The sequence below is a fragment of the Triturus cristatus genome, chromosome 9, assembly GCF_964204655.1.
Source record: "Triturus cristatus chromosome 9, aTriCri1.1, whole genome shotgun sequence".
NCBI lineage: Eukaryota > Metazoa > Chordata > Amphibia > Caudata > Salamandridae > Triturus > Triturus cristatus.
In genome coordinates, this window is record NC_140592.1 from 226,152,073 (window position 1) to 226,161,504 (window position 9,432).

Genomic DNA, 9,432 nt, shown 5'->3' on the forward strand with positions numbered 1-9,432 from the left:
ACACAATAGCCATATTGGTGACCTGTTGTAAAGGCTAAATACAATGTAATATCGCCCATTGAAGCATGAATGAATGGATGACACTGATTGTAAACATTGTGGCCCGTTGGGCACGCCAGGGTAATGATTTTGTAAACGCTTTCTGGCCACTAGCAGTAAAAAATCAAGCACGAGAAGAAAGCAAGCCTTGTTTGACCTCTTGCTCGTTGATGGGTGGTAGTTTTGCGTTGACATGTATATATATATATATATATAAACTTCTTGCCATTATCCCCCTTTGATTTATTTATAGGACATTTTATAAAGCGCCACACAACACGTTATTCACTTCAGAGCGTTAGGAGGGACTCAGACAAATGGGACGTACCAGCGACAGTGAGTAAGGTGTTTTATAGCGCTGACAGATAAAAAACATAGGGGCTTATTTACAAGCCCCTTGCGCCGCCGGTGCATCAGTTTATCCCATATTAAAAGTGACGCACCGGCGGCTCAAGGGACTTGTAAATAAGCCCCATAGTTCTAAAACTGACTTTATTCGAGAACTTCCCTTGGTGTACTTGGTTCTAATCTATTATGGGTGCATATTTACAAGGCCCCTTCGCCACCGGAGTGTCACTTTTTTTGATGCTCCAGTGGCGCACAATGCTGAGCGCTGCCATTTTCTAGTAAATATGCCCCATCGTTTGGAAGAGTGCTGTTTTCAAGATTTTCATGAATTGAAGATATTTACATTTAGGGGCTTATTCACTAGCCCCTTGCGCCACAGGTTCGTCACTTTTTATGATGCTCCGGTGGCGCACAGTGCAGACCCATATCTACGAGGCCATGCAAAGCCACTTTGCAAAGCTTTTTATGACCACGTAGATCAGTTATAAGACAACGCAGGGCAAGTCGCTGCATTGCCTTACACTTCATCAGGGAGGTGTTCCATAGGCATTGTAGTGGATTTTCCCATGCAACAACCATGGGTTTTCACACATTCCCATACATCTACAAGGATATGTAAACCAGGGAATGTGTCAAAATTGTATGCCTCCCCAGGGGAGGCGTGACAAGGAGAACAACCTTTATTCCTCTTCGCTTTTCCTCTTTCCATGTATGCTGCATTTTGAAGCACACATCGAAAGAGGAAAAAGCCTCCATAGATTCTTTTTGTGCAGGAAGGTGTCCCTTCCTGCAGAAAAATAATCCGCCAACAATGCAGACACCCTAGCACCATGGTGCAAGGGTGTCTGAATTGGTGCTAGGCACCAAATTGTGCCTCGGCACTGGCTGAAAGGACATGAATGCACCATATCTTGCAAATACTGTGCATTCCTACCCTTTTGAAATGGTGTAGGGCAGCACAGCAAAATAATATGCACTGCTGCCCTACACCAATTCATTGTAAATGAGGCCCTTAGTTTGAAGATAACGGCTAACAGTTTTCCAGAGTTTCAGGCCCCTGACTCCGAAATGTCTGCTAGTGTCTCTTAAGGAGTGCTATTGAATCTTATGAGAAGATGCACATAGAACCCTCAATAGAATATAGTGGTAAACCAGTTTTTCAGTTACCCAGGACCTTTGCCCCAATATACTTTGTGCATCATGCAGTGTTTCTCACTTTTCTGATTTACATTGGAAACCAGTGAAATGTTTTTAAGACTGATGTGGCCTGTCATATCTCCCTTAATGGAGCCACATTCCGTCTGCCTGATTTTCCACTCTGTAGTCTGGTGATGAGTTATTTAGAAAGCTCAATATAGCCTACACTGCAGAAGTCCAGAGATCAAATTTACTCCATTCGATAATTAGTTTGGAGAAGTGGGAGAATCTCTCAGATGACAGATATCTGAACATGTGTTTTCTTGATGGTTGTGTTGTTTTGTGGAATGAAGTTGAGTTCCCACTTGAAAGTGATATTCATATTTATATTTAGCTGTGAGAGCATTGGTGGTATGTCCAGATTAGTGGACACCTCATAAGGGATGACTGGAGGCCAATCCCTCCTATAATTAAGACAGCAGTGTGTGTTCCATTGATACAGAGGAAACTTTCCTTCACCCATTTCTTGAATTGATTGAAGCAATCTATGATCTCAATGTGCTCCTTAACACTGGTTCCCAGATGGATATACCTCTGGTTGGCATCAGCATACAACTGGGACTGCACCTGATGTTTATCTAGTAGTTGTTCCAAGGAGCATTAGATTTTGCAGAGAAGGGGCGAAAGGGAGGTGCTCTATAAAACCCCATGTTGTACTTTGTAGGCGAATAAGACAGAGGACTCATTTGTACTTGCAAGCTCTGGATGTGGAGGAACACTCAAATCAAGGGCCATCTTACAGCCCTGTTCACCACAACAACCACCAACTCCTCAACACCACTGAGTCTGGTTTCAGACCCAACCACAGCATTGAAGCTACCCTCATTCCTGCCATGGATGACATCCACATGACCCTGGACAGAAGAGACACTGCAGCCCTCATCCTCCTGGTCCTCTCCGAAGCGTTTGACACAGTCTTGCACCCCATCCTTATCCAATGCCTATACAACATCGGAATCTAAGGACACACACTCTGATGTATCTGCACCTTCCTAACTGGAATGACCCAGTCAGTCAGCCTGGCACTGTACACCATACACGCACATAACCTCATCTGGTGAGTTTCGCAAGAATCCTCCCTGAGTCCGATCTTCTTCAACACATACATGATCCTTCTACTTAGCATCATCTGCTCTCATGGTATCAACATCCTTCATCTTTGCCGACGACATGAAATTCATTGTCTCCCTCACAGAAAAGACACCTAGTACCTGGATCACATTTGATGCCTGCATGCAAAAGCTGTACACCGACAAGACTGAAATCATGATCTTTGGGAAGAGCACTTCACCATGAAACTCCACCTGATGGCCAACAGTGCTCAGACCGATACCCACCCCCACCATCCATGCCAGGAACCTCAGGAGTGTCATTAACAGCAAACTTGACATGACTTCCCAAGGCAACACCATTACCGCCTCATTCTTCCTTACCCTGAAGATGCTAAGGGAGATTTTCAAATGGCTCCCAATCAGCACCCGGAAAACCGTCATGCATGCCCTGATCACAAGCAAGTGGGACTACTAGAACACCTTCTATACTGGGATCAACAAACCACAAGCACGCTGTCGAACTCTGGGACCTGCTCGACTCCACCGCCGCGGACGTCGCCTTCCTGATGGAGACCTGGATGAACACCTCCTCGGCACCTGACATAGCCATAGCCATTCCGGACGGCTACAAAATCACCCGCAGGGACCGAAACAACAAACCAGGAGGAGAAATCACCATCATCCACAGGAACACCATCAGAATCTCTACCAACACCGAACTCCCTCAGCATGGCTGAACACCTACACTTCCAGATCCACGTCGATCGCAACACCACCATCGGAGGAACCTTCGTCTACCGACCCCCGGGACCCCGACCACAGTTCAGCAAATCCATCGCCGACCTCATCAGCACACACGCCCTTGCCTCCACAGACTACATCCTCCTCGGAGACCTGAACTTCCACCTTGAGAACACCAACGACAGTAACTCCACAACCCTGATTGACAACCTCGTCAAACTCAGACTCAAGCAGCTCGTCATGACACCCACCCACTCCGCCGGACACATGCTCGACCCCATCTTCTCCGCCAGCGACCACGTCACCTTCAGCGACACCACTGAACTCCACTGAACTGATCACCACTGCATCCACTTCTCCACCACACTCAACCAACCGCCACATAGCCCACACCCCAGCTGGAAAAAAGTCACAGAAGACCAGCTCATCACCACATTCGCCCGAGACCCTCCACCGAGCCCTCCGAGACTGACACAGCAGCCCACAACTTCAGACAATGGATCGACGACTGCGCCAACACCCTCGCCCCGATCAGGAAACCCTCCAACAGGCGCACCGACACGCAGACCTCCAGAACTCCAAGCACACCTGCCGTAGACTCGAGAAACAGTGGCGCAAGGACCAGACACCAGACAACCACGCAGCCCTCATGAACGCCAGACGCAAACATCACCAACTCATCTGATCCCCCAAAAGAACCTCCTTCAAGGAACGCATCAAGATTAATGCACACAACAGCAAAGAGCTCTTGAACATCATGAAAGAACTCGCCACCCCCAGAACCAGCTCCAACGATGTCCTGCTGTCACAAGAACCCTGCGACTCCCTGGCTACCTTCTTCCACCGCAAGATCGCAGACATCCACAACAGCTTTGACACCCAGATGCCGACAACAGACGCCGACACCCCCGACTCAACACCCACCAAACACACCGTTCTCCTTCTCTCCTGGAACCACGTCAATGACGAAGACTCTATCAAAATCATGAACACCATCCACTCCGGCTCACCTTCCGACCCCTGCCCCCACCACATCTTCAACAAGGCAACCTCCATCATTGCACCCCAACTCCGAAAGAACATCAACAGCTCCTTCAAGACCGAACTTTCTACCCATCTCTCTGCTCTCGTTCCCGGCGAAAGTCATTAAGAAGACCGCCAACAGACAACTGACCCACTTCCTGGAGGAGAACAACGTCCTGGACTACTCCCAATCCGGCTTCCGCAGCAACCACAGCACCGAAACCGCTCTCATTGCCGCCACTGATGACATTGGTGAAACCGCGGCCCTCATCCTCCTGGACCTCTCGGCCGCCTTCAACACTGTCTGCCACCACACCCTGCGCACACCCCTCCGCGACGCGGGGATCCGAGACAAAACCCTGGACTGGATCGCCTCCTTCCTCACTGGCAGAACCCAGGGTCCACCTCCCCCTTTCCGATCCGAAGCCACCACGATCACATGCGGCGTACCCCAAGGATCATCCCTCAGCCCGACCCTTTTCAACATCTAAATGGCACCACTCGCCAACATCGTTGAGCACACCACCTCAACATCAGCTCATATGCCGACTACACCCAGCTGATCCTCTCCCTCACCAAGGACCCGTCCACTGCCAAATCCAAGCTCCACGAGAAAATGAAGACCATCACAGACTGGATGAAGACTAGCCGGCTGAAACTGAACTCGGACAAAATGAAGGTCCTCATCCTCGGCTCCACCCCTCTGCATGGGATGACTCCTGGTGGCCAGCCACGCTGGGAGCTGCCCCGACACCCACCAACCACGCACGCAACCTGGGGTTTATTCTGGACTCAACGCTCTCTATGACCCAGCAAGTTAACGCTGTTTCCTCCTCCTGCTTCAACACCCTCCGCATGCTCCGCAAGATCTACAGATGGATCCCCAACCAAAACCAAAAGGACGGTCAACCAAGCACTCGTCAGCAGCAGGCTGGACTATGGCAACACCCTCTACAAAGGAACCATGGCCACACTCCAGAAGAGACTCCAACACATACAAAATGCCTCCGCACACCTCAGCCTCGGACTCCCTCACCACAGTCACATTACCACCCACCTGAGAGACCTGCATTGGCTCCCGGTCAACAAGAGGATCACCTTCAAGCTCCTCACCCACGCTCATAAAGCACTCCACAACGCCGGACCAGTATACCTCAACGAATGACTGTCCTGCTACACCCTGAACTGCCAGCTTCGCTCCGTCGACCTCGCACTCGCCACCGTCGCACGCATCCTCAGAATGGCGGCAGATCATTCTCCCACCTCGCCGCCAAGACATGGAACGCCCTCCCCGCCCACCTGCGTCAGACCCAGGACTTGCTGACCTTCAGGAGACTTCTCAAGCACTGGCTGTTTGACCAGTAGCCCCTTAGTGCCTTGAGACCCTCACGGGTGAGTAGCGTGCTCTACAAATGTTTGATTGAACAATAACTCACCGGACGTCTGGAGATCATTCAGAACTAGGCAGCCAGAATCAGTCCCAACCTCCCACGCCACACTTAAATCACACCACACCTAAAGGAGCTCCACTGACTCACTATACACAAACAAGCACAGTTAAAACTCCTCATCCACACTTTCAAGGCACTACATAACACTGGCCCAGCACACATCAACAACTCAACAACTGCATCTGCTATCCAGACACATCTACTCATCTGTACTTCTACTTGCGTACATCCCGCGCATACAGAAAACTAGATGTGGCCGTCAAACCTTCTTCTACGATGCTCCTTAGTCATGGAAAGACCTGCCACTACACATAAGAACCTCCTCTTCACTTCTTGAATTCGACAAGAGTCTGAAGGTCTGTCATTTTGAGTCGTCTCACTAGACCTTAGGTTTGGCTAGGCTCACATCTGCTCCGCACCAAGATATCCTCCCGGGTTATAGTGTACTCTACAAATCTGCAAACATATAATCAGTCCTTAAGGATCCGCAACAGAATGGCATGAGTAAGTTGCTGGGATGTCAGTGACACTCAGAGCCTCTTGCTGTCCTTTATTTCTATTTTTATTATTTAGGGCGTTCTCCAAAGAGCAAATATGACCCAAAGGTATCAGAGTGCTGTACACGGTACTCATTCCACTAATGCAAAAGTCAACAAATGGATATATTTACACACACCAATTTCATAATTACCAGACATTTTGGAGTGTATAGGAGCGGCGTCCAAGGGAACTGTTTCAGTTTTCCAAGGGTCTACAAATTAAGGAATTACACAGAGTCTGCCAGTGGCAAATATTTATTGACTATCATTGCATAGTTACACAGAGGTTACAAAGGAATCACTACGTTGGAGGAGTTTGGTATTTGTTTATATAGGTGTAGTTAGCACAGAGCAAAAATTAGGGAATTCTCATAGAGTTTTGCCATTATCACGTTATTCTGCATCATGTCATCTTCAGGGCAGGGATAGGTCAAGAAGTCATGTATTCTCATGTGTAACCCTTTATTAATGATGACGACAATGTTTTCTCTTATATTTGGCATTGTGTTGCTGTGTCTTGCAATTATTTGAATCTAAACTGTCAATCATTTAGAATGCAGCCCTGTTTTACATAGCCCTTGAAGTTGCCTGGTAACATCTCTTTCCACAGTTTTGCACATGTACAATAGGTTGAAGATCGGTCAGTATTTGAACAGCACAAGGGAATCTACTTTGGGTTTCTGCAGGAGGGCCGTCACACTAATGTTTCACTTGATTGGGGTATGTGGCACTCAGAATGCACTCGTTAATTATATTTGTGATATCTGTTGTAAGAGTCAGGAAAAGTTTCTTCATACATTTGTCACCTATCCTTCCATAATCTCTTTAAATGAGGTGAAAGTAAAATTAAATAGTGTGTCTACAATGGGTTGTTAGTGCTGTATTGATAATACTAATTAAGGAAATCTTAAGGAGAAGATTTATAGCTTAGAGGGCCCAGTACTATATCACAAACACAAGAGAGTACCAAGTTATGTAAAGTCTTGGCTTACTAGCATCATTTAGATATGACCAGAGTGTAAGATTTCTGTCAGCTGAAGCTCCATTAGATGTGTCAACCAAAAACTCCCATGGTGTTTTGGATTTTTCTTCTGCCTGTCACCGATATGAAAAGCCTGGAAGTGCGGTACAGAAAAAATCAACAACAATAATCCCACAGAATAAACTCCAGCTTTGGTTGTATGTTTCTGAAAAACAAAAAAGGTTATAAGTATCATGTACTGCATCAACCAAACTTTTTGTACCTTAATGGAAACTGTATTGACGGTAATTCTTTTCAAGGTACAGAGACGACCACTTGGTCAAGCTTCATCTCAAAATTAGGGGTGGGTGGTAAACTCTGCTCTGCTGGTGGAGTTTTCAGAGGTTTGGTCACACTGCGTTCGGCTTGGAGCTCTTCTTGTGAGAGGCTCTCCAACATTAAGTTGGCGAGCACCAGCAAGATAAAATGAGCGCTGCACTGCCTCATGGTGAGATTTCTCAATGCACGCATCAAGAAAGTTGCAGCTCACATTGTGAACGCTGCCACTCAAGTAGAAAATCTACTCAAACAGCAGAAAGAAGCAGCACCCTCTGTCTCAGCGCATGGTGCAGTTCACACTGATTTGTACAGTGCAGGACAAGCTCGCAGTGCTATAAATCAGCTGAGTAGCATGCCAAACCGGAATTCTACGGCTCGCGGAACTCCACATAATCTTGCTGAGTTTTTAGGTAACTCTGCGGAATTCCTTGAAGTCAAACTCAGCAAGGTCTGCCCATCCCTACTCAAAATATGATGGATGGATGCCCTAAATTTCCAAGAACTCCGATATATCCTCAGGTTATTACTTTGTATTTCTGCTTTTCACTGCCAGTGCGAAAGTGTCTAGATGATAAATGTATTGCCAGTGAGCAACTTTCATAAGCCTGGTTGATGGCCGATTTTGGTAAATGTCTCCATTTGATGTATCACCTTTTGAAATGGTAGTCATTATTTTTGTATAGTGACTGTGTATGAGGATGTAGTTAAATAGATGCAACAGCATTTATTTTTACATGTACTTGTAAAAGAATATATTGCCACTGCATACTTGCATCACGATAAATAGATATGTGTTAGTAAACTTTATCTGGCTTGTGGATTTATTGTGAAAAACCTCCCAAAACCTTACTCCGGGAGTAGGTTATTGTGAATTCCTCCAAATCCATACCAGCTACATCTTCAAGCTGCTAACCTACATAAAGTGCAATGCCCTCCCAAGCATATTCTGTTAATTTTGCTTTGGTTAAGGGAAGCCTCTATATCAGAGGACAGCACTATCTCACATGAATATATGTGTGAAGGAAAGAGATGCACATGAGAACTTTGCTCAGATAATTGTTGCATCAGTAGCCTGCTTCCTTTTTATGGCCTCTCTTTTTCATGATTTCGCTGTGTTAAATTGTATATTATGGTGTTCTTCCGGAAGTTTACATAATTCTAACTTGATTTATTTCAGTACAGTTTAGTGCTTTGGTGGAATGTCTGTCAACATTTATGGATAAATGTCGATTTTCTCCTTAAATATTTTTCTATTTCCAGAAGCAGAGACTTTGAACTCCTTGAGTCTAGGTTCCTACACACTGTCAGTTACAGATGCTCCTGTGTTCTAGTGCTCACTAATTTGTAAGGAAAAAAGAGACCCAGCATATTTCAAGTCTCATTTCACTGCTCAGCAAGACTGATTACCCCATCAAAAGCATTCCACTGAATAACCCCCCATTTTCAGTGAGCGCCACAGGCTACAACTGAGTGCAAGAATCAACTGGGAGCTCTGTCACTGAGCCTATGACATAATTAATCTGAACAGCCGTTTGTGCTTGATCTTCTACTACCTACCTCTCAAGGCCAAAGAAACGTACTAAATCAGAAATTTCCAAGGAAAGAGCCACCAGGTTCAGAACGTGTTGCACTCAGAAATGCTACTTTCAATGGCTGCACATTTAGCCACAAACTCTCTCCCACTCAGCATTTAAAGCAGCTATATGCACATCTCTCCACTCCATTTCCCAAATGATCTGAAG